Source organism: Staurois parvus, unplaced genomic scaffold (assembly GCF_062004578.1).
Source record: "Staurois parvus isolate SC_StPar_1 unplaced genomic scaffold, SC_StPar_1.0 ptg000395l, whole genome shotgun sequence".
Lineage (NCBI taxonomy): Eukaryota > Metazoa > Chordata > Amphibia > Anura > Ranidae > Staurois > Staurois parvus.
Window position 1 is genome coordinate 2,784,855 of NW_028318191.1, and position 18,729 is coordinate 2,803,583.

Consider the following 18,729-nt stretch of genomic DNA (forward strand, 5'->3'; position numbering starts at 1 on the left):
CAGCAAAGATGTCCGCCTCTACCACCTCTTCTTCCGCCGTGTCCTCAGCCGCCACCCCCGTGCCAAGTCCCATTACCCGACCGGCATATCACATGTACAGGGCGCAACGGTGTCACGCTGTGCTGCACCTGGTATGCCTTGGCGAACGTAGTCACACAGGGGAGGAACTTCTGAGTGTAATGAACAGAGAAATCGACAGATGGCTGTCTCCGCGCAAACTGAAAATCGGAACCATGTTGACCGACAACGGAAAGAACATGGTGTCTGCTCTGCGTCAAGGAAGGTTGTGCCATGCGCCATGCATGGCTCACGTATTCAATCTGGTTGTCAAGCGGTTCCTAAAATCCACCATCCCACTGCAAGACATCCTTAAAATGTCACGTAAACTTTGCATGCATTTCAGCCATTCCTACACCGCAAAGCACACCCTCCTTGAGCTGCAGCGGCAGAACGGAATTCCACAGCATCGCCTGATCTGCGACGTTGCAACAAGGTGGAATTCAACCCTACATATGTTAGACCGCCTTTACGAACAGCGAAAGGCCATCACCGATTTCCTGATGTTACAAGCGGATAAAGGTACTCCCCTGTGTAACTTAGATGTCAGCCATTGGCAGCTCATGCGTGACACCTGCCGCTTGCTCAGGCCCTTTGAGGAGGCCACGCTATTCGTGAGTCGGCAGGACTATGGGATGAACGACGTCATTCCTCTGTTGCACGTCCTGGAACAAATGCTGTTAACAATGGCTGGTCAGGGTGCGGTAGACGTGGCGCACAGATCTCAACGCCACATGACCCCTGTGGGGGCAGGACAGGAAGAAGAGGAGGAGGTAGAGGAGGACATTGGTGCTCAGGAATTATTGAGTGAAATGGGTGGTTTTTCCACTCAGCGGACAGGAGTGGAGGAGCAGGAGCATCTGGTAGAGGAGGAGGAGGAGACAGAGGACCCAGACGCACCGTGGCAGTATGCTGTGGAGATGGAGGCATGGAGTCCCTCGCATTCCTTGGCACAAACGGCCCATAGCATGCTCGGTTGCTTGCGTAGCGACAGCCGAATAATAACCATCAGACAGAGGGATGACTTTTGGCTGTCCACCTTGTTGGACCCTCGCTACCGTTCAAAAATGGTGGCCTTTTTCACACCTGCTGAGAGGGAGGCCAAAATAACGTACTATAAAAACCACCTATGTAGTCAGTTGGTCTCTGCCTTTCTGCGCCAACGTCCATCCTCAGACACTGTGGGCCCTGTGCGCTCGCGTTCCGCTGCCATGGCAGCAGGGGAGGGGTGGGGTGGTAGGAGCAGTGGCAGCTCCACCAGCAGCGGCTGCCTCAGTCTGCAGTCGATGATGAGTAGCTTTCTTCACCAGCGCAGTGAGGAAACTACTAACCAGCCGCAGCAGCAGCAGCAGCAGCAGCATCAGGTGGACCTGGAGCAGGACCTCAAACAACAGGCTTGGGCCTACTTGGACAGCACCCTGCCAACCGAGGTAGACAATCCCCTTGACTACTGGGCAACGAAACTTGACCTTTGGCCCCAACTAGCTGAATTTGCCCTTGAAAGGCTGTCATGCCCGGCCAGTAGCGTGGCATCGGAGCGCGTGTTTAGTGTGGCAGGAGGTATTGTAACTCCGCGGAGGACACGACTGTCCACCCAAAGTGTGGAGAGACTCACGTTTGTGAAAATGAATCAGGCGTGGATTAGTCTGGATTTCAAACCACCAGTTCCTGACACAACTGACTAAATCCGCCATGAATCATGCCCCAAACATGTTATTATTTTTAACATAGGCCTCTGTATGGCCTTCAATTTCAGCTGCTTACGCTTCGCCACTCTGCCATGGGCCCCTGTACCGCCTCCTCTTGCTGCTGCCAGGTCCAGAGTGTGTCATGGGTCCCTGTACGGCCTCCCATTGCTGCTGTCTCCATCGCCACACTCTGCCATGTGCCACTTTCAGGTCTCCTCACACTGCTGGTGGGTTCCATTTTGTCATAGGGTGCTGGCAGATTACGGGCCTCCCATTGCTGCTGCCAGGCCCGTAATCTGCCATGGGCCCCCGTACCGCCTCCTCATGCTGCTGCCAGGTCCAGAGTCTCTCATGGGTCCCTGTACGGCCTCCCATTGCTGCTGTCTCCATCGCCACACTCTGCCATGTGCCACTTTCAGGTCTCCTCACACTGCTGGTGGGTTCCATTTTGTCATAGCGTGCTGGCAGATTACGGGCCTCCCATTGCTGCTGCCAGGCCCGTAATCTGCCATGGGCCCCCGTACCGCCTCCTCATGCTGCTGCCAGGTCCAGAGTCTCTCATGGGTCCCTGTACGGCCTCCCATTGCTGCTGTCTCCATCGCCACACTCTGCCATGTGCCACTTTCAGGTCTCCTCACACTGCTGGTGGGTTCCATTTTGTCATAGGGTGCTGGCAGATTACGGGCCTCCCATTGCTGCTGCCAGGCCCGTAATCTGCCATGGGCCCCTGTACCGCCTCCTCATGCTGCTGCCAGGCCCGTAATCTGTCATGGGTCCCTGTACAGCCTCCCATTGCTGCTGTCTCCATCGCCACACTCTGCCATGTGCCACTTTCAGGTCTCCTCACACTGCTGGTGGGTTCCATTTTGTCATAGGGTGCTGGCAGATTACGGGCCTCCCATTGCTGCTGCCAGGCCCGTAATCTGCCATGGGCCCCTGTACCGCCTCCTCATGCTGCTGCCAGGCCCGTAATCTGTCATGGGTCCCTGTACGGCCTCCCATTGCTGCTGTCTCCATCGCCACACTCTGCCATGTGCCACTTTCAGGTCTCCTCACACTGCTGGTGGGTTCCATTTTGTCATAGGGTGCTGGCAGATTACGGGCCTCCCATTGCTGCTGCCAGGCCCGTAATCTGCCATGGGCCCCCGTACCGCCTCCTCATGCTGCTGCCAGGTCCAGAGTCTCTCATGGGTCCCTGTACGGCCTCCCATTGCTGCTGTCTCCATCGCCACACTCTGCCATGTGCCACTTTCAGGTCTCCTCACACTGCTGGTGGGTTCCATTTTGTCATAGGGTGCTGGCAGATTACGGGCCTCCCATTGCTGCTGCCAGGCCCGTAATCTGTCATGGGCCCCTGTACCGCCTCCTCATGCTGCTGCCAGGTCCAGAGTCTCTCATGGGTCCCTGTACGGCCTCCCATTGCTGCTGTCTCCATCGCCACACTCTGCCATGTGCCACTTTCAGGTCTCCTCACACTGCTGGTGGGTTCCATTTTGTCATAGGGTGCTGGCAGATTACGGGCCTCCCATTGCTGCTGCCAGGCCCGTAATCTGCCATGGGCCCCTGTACCGCCTCCTCATGCTGCTGCCAGGCCCGTAATCTGTCATGGGTCCCTGTACAGCCTCCCATTGCTGCTGTCTCCATCGCCACACTCTGCCCTGTACCACTTTCAGGTCTCCTCACACTGCTGGTGGGTTCCATTTTGTCATAGGGTGCTGGCAGATTACGGGCCTCCCATTGCTGCTGCCAGGCCCGTAATCTGCCATGGGCCCCCGTACCGACTCCTCATGCTGCTGCCAGGCCCGTAATCTGTCATGGGCCACTGTACCGCCTCCTCATGCTGCTGCCAGGTCCAGAGTCTCTCATGGGTCCCTGTACGGCCTCCCATTGCTGCTGTCTCCATCGCCACACTCTGCCATGTGCCACTTTCAGGTCTCCTCACACTGCTGGTGGGTTCCATTTTGTCATAGGGTGCTGGCAGATTACGGGCCTCCCATTGCTGCTGCCAGGCCCGTAATCTGCCATGGGCCACTGTACCGCCTCCTCATGCTGCTGCCAGGTCCAGAGTCTCTCATGGGTCCCTGTACGGCCTCCCATTGCTGCTGTCTCCATCGCCACACTCTGCCATGTGCCACTTTCAGGTCTCCTCACACTGCTGGTGGGTTCCATTTTGTCATAGGGTGCTGGCAGATTACGGGCCTCCCATTGCTGCTGCCAGGCCCGTAATCTGCCATGGACCCCCGTACCGACTCCTCATGCTGCTGCCAGGCCCGTAATCTGTCATGGGCCCCTGTACCGCCTCCTCATGCTGCTGCCAGGTCCAGAGTGTCTCATGGGTCCCTGTACGGCCTCCCATTGCTGCTGTCTCCATCGCCACACTCTGCCATGTGCCACTTTCAGGTCTCCTCACACTGCTGGTGGGTTCCATTTTGTCATAGGGTGCTGTATGGCCTCCTATTGCTGCTGCCTCCACCGCCACACTGTGGCTCCACACTCTGGTTTTGGCTCCGTGACTGCCCAAATGAGTGAAGTGTGCGGTGATTCTAAGATCGACGGCACTCATCTGCATGTCATACTGACTGACAGTAATATTTCTCTTCCCCAGCAGACTCCAAGGGCATTTAAATTAAAGGTACAGTGTTCTGCACTAATATAAAGGCACTCTGAAGCCTAGAAACACCCTTTTTATAAGTTAAATTCGCAGCGAATATATTCGCATCGAATCGAATTTATTCCTCGAATTCGCCGAATCAAATTTTTGAATACTTCGCTCATCTCTAATCCTCAGCACTCTCTAGTGAATTCCAAAACGGAAGCCCTGGCATTGACATTTATCTTTTATATTAGTTCAATGACAGATTTGAGCTTTAAACTGACAAATTTCAATGTATTATATTTTTAGAAAGATACAATTTTTCAGTGTAGCTCTCAATATATGAACAACACAACAGATGATACACTTATGATGAATATAAAGCTCATCTGAATGAAAAAAAACCTGTCTGTTATCAAACGTTAACCACTTAGCCTCCAGAGGATTTACCCCTCTTCCTGACCAGGCCATTTTTTGTGATATGGCAAACTTTAACTGACAATTGCGTGGTCATGCAATGCTGCACCCAAATTAAATTTATGTCCTTTTTTCCCCACAAATAGAGTTATTTTCAGTGGTATCTGATCACCTATGCGTTTTTATTTTTTTATTCTCCTTTTTATACACACCTGAGATTTAATTTAATGTGTACACACACAAGAATTATTGTAATCATGATTCGCACACCGCCCCCCCCCCCCCTTTTTTTTTCATTGCTTCATGGTATATCGTTGGTTGCTTCAGGTTTCTGTTTTTTATATTTATTTTCATTATTATTAATTATTATTTTTTATCATTATTTTTATTTTTTATTATTTTTTATTTTTACCATCCTGTTTTTCTATTTTTATTTATTTCATCTACTCTATTCATTTTCCCATTTTTTCACGTTTTTTTCATCCATTTTGAATTTTCTTTTTCTGTTTTTGAGATTTCTCAATAACCGTGACTTTCCATCCATGTTAATTCTCTGATCACCTTACAACAATGGCCAATTCATTGCACGTGTATCCATCCGATTGATTAATTGGTTTGGAATTAGCCCCCAACTCCATATATTTTCAACCCCATGCTTCCACCTCTCCTGCTTGATAAAGGAGCGCACTTCCGCCTTCCACGGCCAGCGCATGCTCCGAAAAGCACCACAGTGCAGCTTAGGTATCTGACGTCATCGCGGTCATACCGCTGCTGCGTTCCAGCGTGCGTTCCACCTGGCTCTGAGTGAGGACGTGCATGCCGGCCGGCTCCACAGCTGTTACCCTCCAGCCACCACGCTGCTCCAGCGGCATGCTGACTACCCAAGACCCCACACAGATGACAGCTCTTCACCCTGGATACCCACCTACTGATGTTTACACCATAACACAGTTTTTATGCTATCATTTACCTCAACTATGTGAGTGTTCCTACCTTTTAACCTGAATAAAGTGAAATACTGCACTTAGAGGCGCTTCTTCTCCTTCTCTCATCCTACAGAGTTTGCTACAGTATTTTCTGGAAGCCTTGCCCTTAGTGCTACACGGGCCCCCCACGCTTATCTTCCTCATACAGCTACAGCACTACCATCATCCTACACCAGGATAACCCAGGACTTTGAACAGTTTATGCGCTGATCACCCCCTTCATTTCTCCTTACACCCTGTAGCAGTAGTTCTGCTATAGGGCGGTGGGGAACCGGTTAAAGTCTACAGTGGGGAAAATAATGATTTGATCCCCTGCAGATTTTGTAAGTGTGCCCACTTACAAAGAAGTTAAGGGTCTGTAATTTTTATCAGAGCTGTATTTTAAATGATAGAGACAGAATATCAACCAAAAATCTAGAAAAAAACACAAGATACAAATGTTATAAATTGAGTTGCAGTTCAGTGCGTAAAATAAGTATTTGATCCACAAGCAAAACATGACTTAGTACTTGGTGGAGAAACCTTTGTTGGCAAGCACAGAGGTAAGACGTTTCTTGCAGTTGGTTACCAGGTTTGCACACATCTCAGGAGGGATTTTGGTCCAATCTTCTTTACAAATCTTCAAAAAAAAAATGGTTTCTTGGCTGTTTCTTGGCAAATCGAAGTGTCAGCTCCCTCCATATATTTTCTATAGGATTAAGAGACTGGCTAGGCCACTCCATGACCTTAATGTGCTTCTTCTTGAGCTACTCCGTTGTTGCCTTGGTGGTATATTTTCTGGTCATTGTGATGCTGGAAGACACATCCATGACCCATCTTCAGTGTTGGCTGAGGGAAGAAGGTTCTCATCCAAGATTTTACAATACATGGCCCCGTATTTTGGCCCCTCAATGTGGTAAAGTCAGTGTGTACCCTGTAGCAGAGAAACAGCCCCAAAGCATAATGTTTCCACCTCTGTGCTTGACTGTAGGGAAGGTGTTCTTAGGGTCATAGTTAGCATTTTACTTTCTCCAAACACAGAGAGTTGAGTTAATACCAAAGAGCTCAATTTTGGTCTCTTCTGACCACAGCACTTTCTCCCAGTCCTTCTCTGAATCATTTAGATTTTCATTGGCAAACTTAAGACGGGCGTGTACATGTGCCTTCTCGAGGAGGGGGACCTTGCAGGTGCTGCAGGATTTCAATCCTATTGTGTTACCAATGGTTTTTTTGGTGACTGTGGTCCCAACTGCCTTGAGATCATTCACAAGTTCCTCCCATGTAGTTCTGGGCTGATTCCTCATTTTTCTTATGATCATTCTTACCCCATGAGGCGAAATCATGCATGGAGCTCCAGACTGAGGGCGATTGATGGTTATTTTGTATTTCTTTCATTTCTGAATAATCACTCCAACAGCTGTCTCCTTCTCACCAAGCTTTTTGATATTGTAGCCCATTCCAGCCTTGTGTAGGTCTACAATCATGTCCTTGAACAGCTCTTTTGCCTTGCCCATAATGGTGAAGTTTGAATGGAAGAAAGAGATTCTGTGGACAGGTGTCTTTTATACACATAATGAGTTATCGTTAGGAGCACCATCCTAAATTAACAGGACTAACTGTATACCACATGAGCACATAGCCAGTCTGTGAGAGACAGAATTATTGTTGGTTGGTGGGGGATCAAATTTTTTTTACGATTTTACTCACTGAACTGCAACTCAATTGATAACATTTGTATCGTGTGTTTTCTGGATTTTTGGTTGATATTCTGTTTCTATCATTTAAAATACACCTATGATAAAGATTATAGACCCTTAGTTTCCTTACAAAATCTGCAGGGGATCAAATAATTATTTTTGCCACTGTATATGTGAAAACACTATATGTACCCATGGTAAGTAAAATGATTTTACATAGTGACCATGTTAGTAAATATAATTTATTTGTAATTCTTTTTTTCCCTTATCCTGGGCTTAAAAGCGGAACTTTACCCATAACAGCTAACAATTAATGTTCTTTAACCAAAATACATACATTCCACGCTAATAATTATGCTACCAAAATTAGTGTATGCTGTAAATTGCCTCCAGCATTGCTCTTGTTTCTTCTTGCTGGAGGCTGCCATTTTCCTGGAGCCCAGAGCAGTCACTTCGTTACTGGAATCTCTACCCCTCTCCTTGGTCCCAAAATCTATATACCACTTTCTGTAATTAAAATATGCACATTTTCAGCCTTTATTGTATGTGTTGGCTCAATTAGAAAGAAGGCTGACAGAAGCTTTACAGTGTTGAAGTTCACAGGCTGCAGATATGGGAGAAAGGCTAGAATATCAGGGAGATAAGATGCTATCCTTGTGAGTTTAACTATTTTGTGTCTCCATGGCAGCAGAGTTTTCCCTGTCAGCTCTCTTATCTTTCTTTTCTCCCTTCCTAATCTGTGTTCCCCCTGCACAATATATGTAATTTCTGTTGCCTTCTTCCCCTTTCAGCAAGGCTCTAATTTTAGGCACAATGCCGAGAATAGAAAGTAACTCAGCATGTGCAGAGCATGATGAGACTGTGCATTAATGGATTTTAAACAGTACAGGCACTCATTTTTAATGTTTTACATAGCTATACCTGCAAAAGAGGCCAACCTGAAGTGATCTATCAGAACTTAATTTTCTGACTAAAGTTCCACTTTAATATAGTGGATATGTGACCGTCAGGGGTGGACTGACCATTTGGAAACTCGGGCACTGCCCGAGGGCCCAGGGTCAGTAGGGGGCCCCATGAGATGCCCCTGGTACCTTTTTCATAGGCTTTTTTGAGTTTGGGCAAGGACACAGGGGCCCCATGATCCCCTATTGCCCGGGGGCCCCATGAGTTGTCAGTCCGTCCCTGGCGACTGCACAGCGTTCTTTTCTGTTCTCTTTTGGCTAATGGGGCTGGGAAGTTCATTATATCAGCAACAGCCTGGGAAGTATGCTTATACTGTGTTCCAGAAGGCTGTGCTTTCTGTTATCCATACTCTTAGAGGCTTGGAGCAGCTTCAGTTTGACAGTGCCCCTCAATCATGATGCAAAAGCTTGATGGGGGGAACATGGCAGGTAAACAGACTATAGAAGATAAAGCCACGCATTGCAACAGCACCGCATTCTGTGCAAGCATGGATCTTCTTTCATGCTTTCTGTGGTCTGTTTACAACAAATGGACTTTGCTTAATACCTCAACCCTAACCAAAATGGTCTCTACTCAACAGGTGAAAATAAATTACGTATCCAAAAAAGCACTAGTACTGACAGCTATTTTGGACATACAGCTTCTGCTTATTGATTAATGGATCTGTGGTGTGCTCCCTCCCCTCTATTGCATATAAACACTAAATATGGGACCTGGCAGGATCAGTAGTTTTTAATGTCTTTCAATTTACAAGAAAGAAGGGGGACTGGCAGGATAAACAAGGTATTTCTAGTGAATGAATTCTATTTAAATGTTATATGCACAAGGTATATATAGACAAACATACACTTTACATTCTCTAAATTTGTTAGTTTCAAAGACTTTTTCTGCAGAGTGGGTGGGAATAATTCTGCTTTTCTGTTTTCCTCAGCACTAATGCAGCAAGGGAGTGCTTTCTTTTTATCAACAATTGGAGAACTTTCCTCCCCTTGCTATTAAAGCTAAACCATTGCTTGATAGATTATCCACTACTCCTCCTCTACACAGGGCAGGCTCAGCCTGCGATCCACTTGTTCAGCAGGGGATCTGTCTGCCCACTGTCCTCTATGGGTGGCTGGATGTAAACAGACCGCCACTCCGTTTACACCTGACTACCAGACAGAGAGGAATGGATCCCAATCCAATTGTTTTTAGGGGATCGGATGTAGACACATGTCCACTTACACCCGCCTTTCTATAGAGGATAATAGAGGTTCTGATCCGATTCACCTGAAAAATGGACAGGCAGACCTAATCAGAATGTTTGTGTGAAAGGGGCCTTAGACCATCATTAGGTGGCACATCCCACCTCAGCCTTCTTGGAATAATATTCTCTGCCAGAGTTTTTTCAAAGGTCACCAAATCCCACCATATCCATATATTTTTTCAATATTGTGTTTCAGTGTACCAAAATTAGTATTTAAATCTCGTGTGGGATGAGTATCAATTATCATTAAAAACATGTTTAACATCAATAATTTTAGATGCTATATAGTCAAAAATTTCCAATGCTGCAGCAGAGTAGCTTATGTAATAAAAATACAAAAAAACTAAAGTGCACAAATGTGACCACACAACAAAAAACAAGCCAATTTGAATAATGACTAAATCTAAAGTGAAGCTGGATTGCATCTGTAATGGCTGTGCACATTGGGCCCATGAAAAGCTGTATGTGATATCCATTTTGTTCAGGTCTCAGCCATTTTTTGTCATGAGAAGAGGCACAGCCCAGGAATCTTACCCCCTCCCTCCTCTTTCAATTCATGGAATCCATAGCCTTAATTTATAACACACCTCAAAGATCCTATTATCTCAACTTAGGGAGAGTAGACACCAGCACACAGGCCTTTGCCGGAGCTGTAAATAGCAGGATGCCTGTTAATTTCAGCAGACCATAAAGAATCTACTGATTAATACTTCCCTCTGACCTATCGTAAAACTATGACAAAATCCTTCAGTTCTGTCATCCATGGTTTGTAGGGCAATTAAAGAACTATGAACACATAGGGGTTGATTTACTAAAGGCAAAGGGAGTGTGCACTTTGCAAAGTGCAGTTGCACCCTGCAAGTGCAGTTGCTCTAGGGCTTAGTAAAAGAGCAGAAGCTCTGCTGACTTCCATCATCCAATCATGCGCAAGTAAAAATTAAGTTTTTTTAATTTATCTTGCACCTGAATGGGTTACCTTTGCACAGTGACTCCTTTAACTCATATACTAAGATCTGGAGCAACTGCACTTTGTAAAGTGCACAGTCTATTTGCCTTTAGTAAATCAACCCCATAGTGTGCCATAAAATGTCTACCCAGAAAGCAGCTGTCGCTTGTTCTCTTTATTTCCTTGTAATACCCCTTTTCTGTAAATATTTTATTTGCACGATTTTGACCTTTAGTATCATTATTAAACCCTATTTTGAAAAGTGTTGAAATTGTCTCTAAGACTTTTAATTCAATCTAAAAGAATCCCTGTCTCTTGAAAAGTGCTACTGTATACAATATTCCTCTGAATATACCTGTCTGTGGTGACAGTGTGTGTTACAGACGTTTATTCTAAAATCACAGCTGTTATTGCTAAGATTGTGAGTTTCCTCCTTGCTAAAATGGTGGTTATGGACGTTTAATGGGTTAATTGCTTAATTAACTTAACCCAGTGACAATCCCTCTCAGGCTGCTGACACCTAGATTGTGGTCTCCTGAGCTGGAAAATCTTTGTGACAGGTGCAGCTGAGAGTGGCATTGTTACGTAAGTGACAGCGCAGTGTGAGATTAGCCAGTCCTTTGTCATGGGTTGGTTAGAAGGGCAGGGCCGGGCACCGCGTTTGTCACAGCACCTCTTTGTGTATCACTCAAAAAATAACATAAAACTTTATAGTTGTGCAGCGTTACACTTAATATTATGCAACTTTGCATGTATACGGTATATATATATTCACACATTAAAATAGCATTCACATGTATTCAAGCCAATGTACTCCTCAGCACCTCTAACCTTAATGGATAATTTTGTCTTACTCCACCAGCTCTCCTCCATCAACATCCATCACAACCTTGAGCAACACAACATGATGTCACTGGGCTCCACCCCTTTATGCTTTAAGTGGGGAAACTTCTTCAGAAGGTGGGGAATCTATGCTCCATCACATTTTATAACACAATCCCAATCTCAGTTGCCCTGGCAACAAGTAAACAATCCTTAAAATCTGAAAACCCAGGTTGTGGTTTACAATCCACCCCTTGCTCAGCAACGAATAAACAACCTTCCATTGCTAAGAAACAGGTAAACAATGTCTATCTGATCTCAATCTCAATTTCCTTGATCCCCATTGGAAACATTCAACAAACTAATTTTAAAAGGTGGTAACATGTTTAACCACATGCCGCCCAGCCACTGTAGAAATATGTTGGCAGGGCGGCATGGCTGGGCAAAACCACGTTTTAAAACGTGTGTTTGCAAAACAGGTAGGGGGCGCACGCGATGTGCGCCACTGCCTTATCTGTCCCGCCGATCACGGCCGCGGATGTCAGTCGCTGGGTCACAGCCGGTTGGTACCAGCTGCGCCCCGCCGATTAGCGGCAATTGCTGACAGAGAGCAGGGCTGCAGTAACTCTGCTTTCTGTCAGTTCCCTGTCAGCTCCTGACATGCTGAGCCGGAGAGAAGTTTCTCTCTCCCGATCAGCTGTCCCCCGTGCAGTACACACCCCCGCCCCCTAGTAAAACACTCCCCTCACACAGTTAACCCTTTCAGTAAATAAAAAAGTTAACCCCTTCCTGCCATTAGTACAGTGTCAGTGGTTTTTTTTTTTTTGCACTGATCACTGTATTGTTGTCACTGGGGATGCCAGTGACCCCAAGTCAGTTCCCCCCCAGTGTCAGAATGTCTGTCGCAGTCCCGCCATAAGTTGCTGATCGCCGCCATAAATCGCTGATCACCGCCATTATTAGTATAAAAAAAAAATTAAAAATCCCAGTATCTTTACCGCCATTTGCAAATGCTATAACTTTCACGAAAACCAATTAATTTATACGTATTGGGTTTTTGTTTTAGCAGACATGTCGCAGAATACATTTTGGCCGAAATTTATGCCGAAATTTGATTTTTACATTTTTTTTACTGGACGTTTTATAGCAAAAAGTCCAAAATATTGTTTTTTTTTCTCAAAATTGTCAGGCTTTTTTTTTTGTAGCGCAAAAAATAAAAAACGCACAGGAGATCAAATACCACCGAAAGAAAGCTCTATTTGTGTGAAAAAAAGGACATAAATTTAATTTATGTACCGTATTGCATGACTGCACAATTGTCCGTTAAACTAGCGCAGCGCTGTATAGCAATAAAATGGCGTAAATTGCAGTATCTATAGCATAGTTTGTAGACGCTATAACTTTCACACAAAGCAATCAATATACACTTATTGGGATTTACCAAAAACATGTAGCAGAATACATTTTGGCCTAAATTTATAACTAACTTTGAGTTTACTATATATTTTTTATAGCTGAATGTAAAAAATATCGTTTTTCTTCAAAATCTTTGATCTTTTTTTGGTTTATAGCGTGAAAAATAAAAACACACAGGTGAACAAATACCACCGAAAGAAAGCTCTATTTGTGTGAAAAAAGGACGTAAATTTCGTTTGGGTGCAGCATTGCATGACCGCGCAATTATCAGTTGAATTAGAGCAGCGCCGAGTAGCAAAAAGAGGCCTGGTCATTAAGGGGGGTAAATCCTCAGGAGGGCAAGTGGTTAAAGTAGAACTCCAGTTCTAGTTTTTTTCACCATGCAGTGGGGCTGTGTCCCCACTGCATAGATCGGCTGCTCGTTTTTTCTAGGGATGAGGACTAAGCCCCTACTCCTGACTCGCCGATCCTACAGAAAACCATGCTCCTCTACAGTCCAGCGGTGGACCGTTCCAATCTGTGGAGCGTGGAATGAATTTTCTTAAGTCAGGAACATTTACAAGTCTGTTGGACCTCAACCAAACAGGAGCTGAAAGGACCGGTCTTGTGCGGGGAGGATCAGCGGGTCAGGTGAATATATTTTTGTTGTCCTTTCCCTTAGAACAAAACAAGCATTTGACCCATGCAGTGCCGGCACAGACCCACTGTACAGGCCAAAAAAATGTTCATGGATTTCTGCTTTAAACTCCATATATGTAAATACAACTGTATCTTGAATGTGTCCTTTTCACTACATGACTGTATTTTGCCAGCTTAGTTCAGCAGGGGCCGGCTGAAATTCGTTTCCTCCATTTGCAGACACAAAATGGACAGAAATATTTTCCTATGGGCATGCCTCCTTATGACCATCTCTATACATCCATGAACATCTGTGAGTGAAGGATCTGTGAGTAGATATGGAATGTTTGCAGCATTTTCTGTTTTTACACTTCTTTACAGATGTCATCTGTATAGGTCCATTCCTGAATAGAAAATGAAGGCCGGTATTTACATTATAAATAGACATGTGCAAAACAAAAAAAAATTGTTTCTTCCATTTAAAATCTAACAAATTTTGTGTAGTTGGATTTGGTAAATTCATTTGATTCGTTTTCGGGATTCGTTTTGGTAATTCGTATTCGAATTCAATTCAAAAACATTTCAACCAAATTTGAAAAGTCGTTTGAAATCGAAAAAATTTCAACTGAATTTAAAAAAAATTAGACTGAATTCGAAAAGTAAAGCTGGCCATACACGTGTAGATTTTCATCCGAGAATATTCATTTTGAGAATATTCGTTGGATATTTAACCGTTGGGATCAAATTGATGTTTGCTTTCGACCGCAGTGACGGAAAAATTCGAAGGGACAGGAAGGAAAACTTTACTCGATTAAAATAATTTTTGGCCAGTGTATGTGGTTCTTGTTCAGAAATTATTCATTTTAAAATCAAATGTTAAAAGCAAAAGACAATTTTCGAATGACATTCGTCCATTCACCGAATGTGCAAATAATTTTTGTACGACTTTTTTTACAAATATTCTTGGCTGAAAATCTACATGTGTATGGCCACCTTAATGCCCTGTACACATGATAAGAAAATCGTATGAAAAAACACAAAGGACCGATTGTCCGATAATCAGATCGTTAGTACACAGCTTTCGAGAGCTGATCATGACAATTCGTGCAACAATATCTGAAGGGACAAGCATGAAAATTTTTCTCGTACGATACCAGATCCTATGATTTTCATTTATTCAGTACAGTAGTTGTCCGAAAATACAATACAAATACATGACATCACTTTTGAGATTCTTTTTTTGTACGAGAATTTTTGGTATCTTTAGGAACCTTTTCACTTTCAATGTGAGACCAGCAGGCAAAAAAAAAAATGGACGACCGTTCGTCCGATATTCTCATCATGTGTACCGGGCTTAAGGCTGGCCATACACGTGTAGATTTTTACCCGAGAATATTAGTTTCAAGAATATTCATTTGATTTTCTAACCGTTAAGCTGGTCATACACATATAGATTTTCATTCGAGAATTTTCGTTTCAATAATCATTTAATTTTCTAATCTTTGTTTTCAAATTCGAGTTTAAAGAGGGGTTCCAGTAAAAATAAAAAAATAAATAAAAGTCAGCAGCAAGCTTACTTGTCTTACTTACTTACCTGTCCCTCGATCCCGCCGTGTGCCGCCCTACAGCCCATTTCACCAGCCACCCTATCTTCTTGACACCGGCTTCTTCAGTGTGGGCCACCATCTGTGACAGCGTGCGGCTTCACTGCTCACTGCGCATGCGCGAGTAGCGCTGCTCTTTGTCACCTGTCACGTGTCCCAGAAGACTACGGGGAGGGAGGGGGGAGGACAACTAGGCAATCGTAGAGGAAGTGGGAGCAGGGACCTGTCAGTTTTGGGTACCTGCTCCCCCCCACTCCCCAAAGATACCAATCCTTAATGGGGATTGGGGGACCAGTCTTTAAAGCGGAACTTCCCCTTTTGGGTGGAGCTCCAGTTTAAATTTGTTTTCAAATGTTTGTTCGAATTTGTTTTCGAATGTATTTTTGAATTCAAATTTGTTTATGATTTTGTTTTTGAATTCGAATTTGATTTCGAATAGAATTTCGGACGAATTTCATTTCCTTATTTCGGATTCGTTTAAATTCATTAATGTTTGTAATTTGGAATTCTGATACATCTGAATCTCCGAATAATGAAAAAATGTGTCCGAAATTCGATTTGGAATGAAACAAACCTCAGATGTCTAATTATAAAGTACTTTCGGATTAATGTGTCACAGGAAGAGAGGGATGTACTGGATGTAGTTATGATCCATCTTGTAAGGAAAGGTATGTATTTACAGGGAGTAATGATGCGTTACGTCTACATAAGACAAACATTACTCTCCTCCTTCACATGCCAAACCTACGGGACAAATCCTGCAAGCAGTACAGTGATAGGGTGATGAAGAGGCTGTGGCAATAGGTGTTCCATGTTGTAACGCCAAACAACGAACCAACACCAGGAGACCCTGCTCGAATTTTGGTCGAAATGAGCCGATTCAGTAGCAACCAGCCGACTTTCAGTGCGTGTCTACAACAGAAGCTGATCTCACGACCGGCTTCTGTCGAATGAACATGCTGGAAAATCTGCAGCAGACTGGTATCCGATCAGCGCTTGCAGCCAATGGCTGCAAGAGTTGACCGGTGCGTTCTGCTGGGGAAGGGGAGGTTGTTCCCTTGTCAGAACACAATAGCACAGCAGGGAAGTTCATTGTATTAACATGGCTTGTGGTAGCACAGTGATCTGTCAGTTTTTTAGCCTGCTGGATTGAACAAACAAAAAAAAAACATAGTGTGTACCAGGCCTTTACTGCAAGGCAGCAAGAGAATGATGTTAAACTTGCTATATTTCCCTCTTATTTTTTTTTTGTGATTAATATGTTATGAGCAGTGTGTGTTGGGGGGAAGGGGAAGAAGAGAGTGACTGAACTGATGCAGTAGTCTATAGCAACTAATCAGCTCCTAGCTTTTATTGTTGTAAGCTGCATGGCAAAACAATGCAAGCTAAAATCTGGTTGGGCTACTAGGACAGTCCAGCTCTCTGTGTCTGTCTGAGGTCTTTACCCTTGTCTCTTTCACAAGAGCATGGGATTGTGTGACAGGTGACAGCAATCATAATTTTACCAAAATTCTGTAATCTACTGTATCTTTACATTTATATCTGTTAATGTATATAAACACTGACATATAGAAAATTGAAAGAATGGCCCCTAAAAGTGTTATGATATTGGTAATATAATGTCTATATAGTCAGAATATTAATTGTGAATTGTGATGCAAACTTTTAGCACTGTATGAATGCTGTAATTGTACTGTTAAAAGATATGACCACGTACAGTATACTATATAAACAGGTATTTGATGTGTATTGCATTTGAAAATACAGCATCAAGGCTTAAAGGGCAGAAAGCATTCTTATGTAATTTTTAAAATGATCTGATTCAAGTATTGCCTTTGTTCTGCACAGTGCTACACACTACTTTACATCGGTCCATGCCCTTCTAAGGACAAAGCTTCTAAGCCTGCCTGTCTAACGTTCTTACCTTGCAGACTTAGGGCTTACTTACGCAAGCATTATTCACATTTTTCTTTTTTTTCAACATTATTGGAATGTCACAAAATTTCATTCCATTCATGATTATTCACCACAGCATGTCGCAATGCAGTGTAGTGCATTATGACACACTAAGGTGAAAAAAAAGTTGTGCATATCCTATTTTTTTTTCTGAATGGCTTGTCCATGCGTTGGGAAAGAGTCTAAGGGTCCGTACACGCCAGATGCATTACACTGCACTGGGTAGCCTTTGGGGCCCTTGGATTTATATGCAACAACACATAAAAAGCTACATTTATACCACACCACTCTGAAGTCCTAATCACTGAGCATAGTTCACAAATGTAGAAAAATAACAGGTGTGGTAACAAGCAGTGCCGTCATTTCTTAGAAAACCACATATGGAAACCCTCTTTTTTATGGGATTTTTATGGCACAAACAAAGTAGATAGGACCATTAAGTTTATAGAACCATATTTTATTTTAACACAAAATATTAATTTCCATAGACATACACAGTATGGCGGTATACAAAGAAGATGGATTTCAGATCAAGATGGGGCACTTGACATGTCTCAAAATGCGTCAAGTGCCCCATCATGATTCAAATGCTATCTTCTTTGCCTGTGAATTTATTGTAACAGTTATGTAATGTATAACCACCACACTGTGTATGTATATGGACAGTTTAAATATTTTGCGTTAAAAGAAAATATGGTTCTATATACTTTTATAAACTTAATGGTCCTAACTGCTTTGTTTGTGTCATAAAAATCCCATAAAGAGGGTTTTCCATATATAGTTCATAAATGTCGGATTTTGATATGACAGAATGTCCACATTATTAACTCATACATTTTCTTCCATAGATTCATAGTCACATCCCTTCTACTCCAAGTATGACACAAGGGAGGAGAGGACAAAGAAACATGGAAATGCTTTCCTTCAAGACAGCATGCAGGCATTCCAGAGAGAGACCTCCTTATGGGTGATCCTCCACTTGAACCTTCTGCTCATTTGCTCCTGAGCCACCTATTCCTCCCTTCTATTACTCCATTTTTTTGTGCAACCTTATGTCCAATGTAGTATCCTCCTCTGAGCCCCTACCAAAAACAGCAGCGGCAGCCTTACCCCTGCCCTCCCCCTCCTACCATGGACACTCCTTCCAATTCTTCCCAGTCCTACTATTCCAGTTCCTCTAAACTCTATTCCCAATACTCATTTACTTATTATCAAAACCTATAAATAAAAGATTATTTATTTTGGCTTACCATGTCTGTTGTGTGATTTATTGACTGTAACAAAATATAATTCTACACATTGGGGTTAGTTTACTAAAACTGGAGAGTGCAAAAATCTGGTGCAACTGCTCATGGTAGCCAATCAGCTTCTAAGTTCCGCTTGTTAAATTAAGCTTTAACAATAAAACCTGGAAGCTGATTGGTTTCTATGCAGAGCTGCACCAGATTTTACACTCTCCAGTTTTAGTAAATTAACCCCATAGTCTTTGTAAAACTATAATTTTATTTTAAAAAATGCCTATCTATGTTTAAATCCAAAATATAAAATCATATTAAATAATTCCACATTTCTCTCACATGTACTTCCTTGAATGTTGTGACATGTTTTTACTATACCCTCTGAGTAGGTTCTACTGTGTAAAAAAAATTCACAGAGCCTGGCTTCTGAACTGCGGAAGCGTTGAGAGGAGGAGTCTCAGGAGGTGGAGTCAGGAATGCTTGTAGGCAGCATGGTACCATGG

At 43.8% G+C, this 18,729-nt stretch overlaps 1 long non-coding RNA gene across 2 annotated transcripts in view; it reads left to right on the plus strand.

Annotated features, from left to right (window-relative positions):
• The window catches only part of LOC149455366 (uncharacterized), a 252,087-nt gene extending 233,850 nt beyond the window's left edge, over positions 1–18,237 (plus strand). The window contains exons 6-7 of one of the 2 annotated variants that reach the window (XR_016314071.1): positions 13,669–13,756; positions 17,837–18,237. This is a non-coding gene — a long non-coding RNA (uncharacterized LOC149455366). The remainder of the gene's footprint in view (positions 1–13,668; positions 13,757–17,836) is intronic. The other variant, XR_016314070.1, reaches the window with a different exon arrangement.
• Positions 18,238–18,729: the final 492 nt, after the last annotated feature.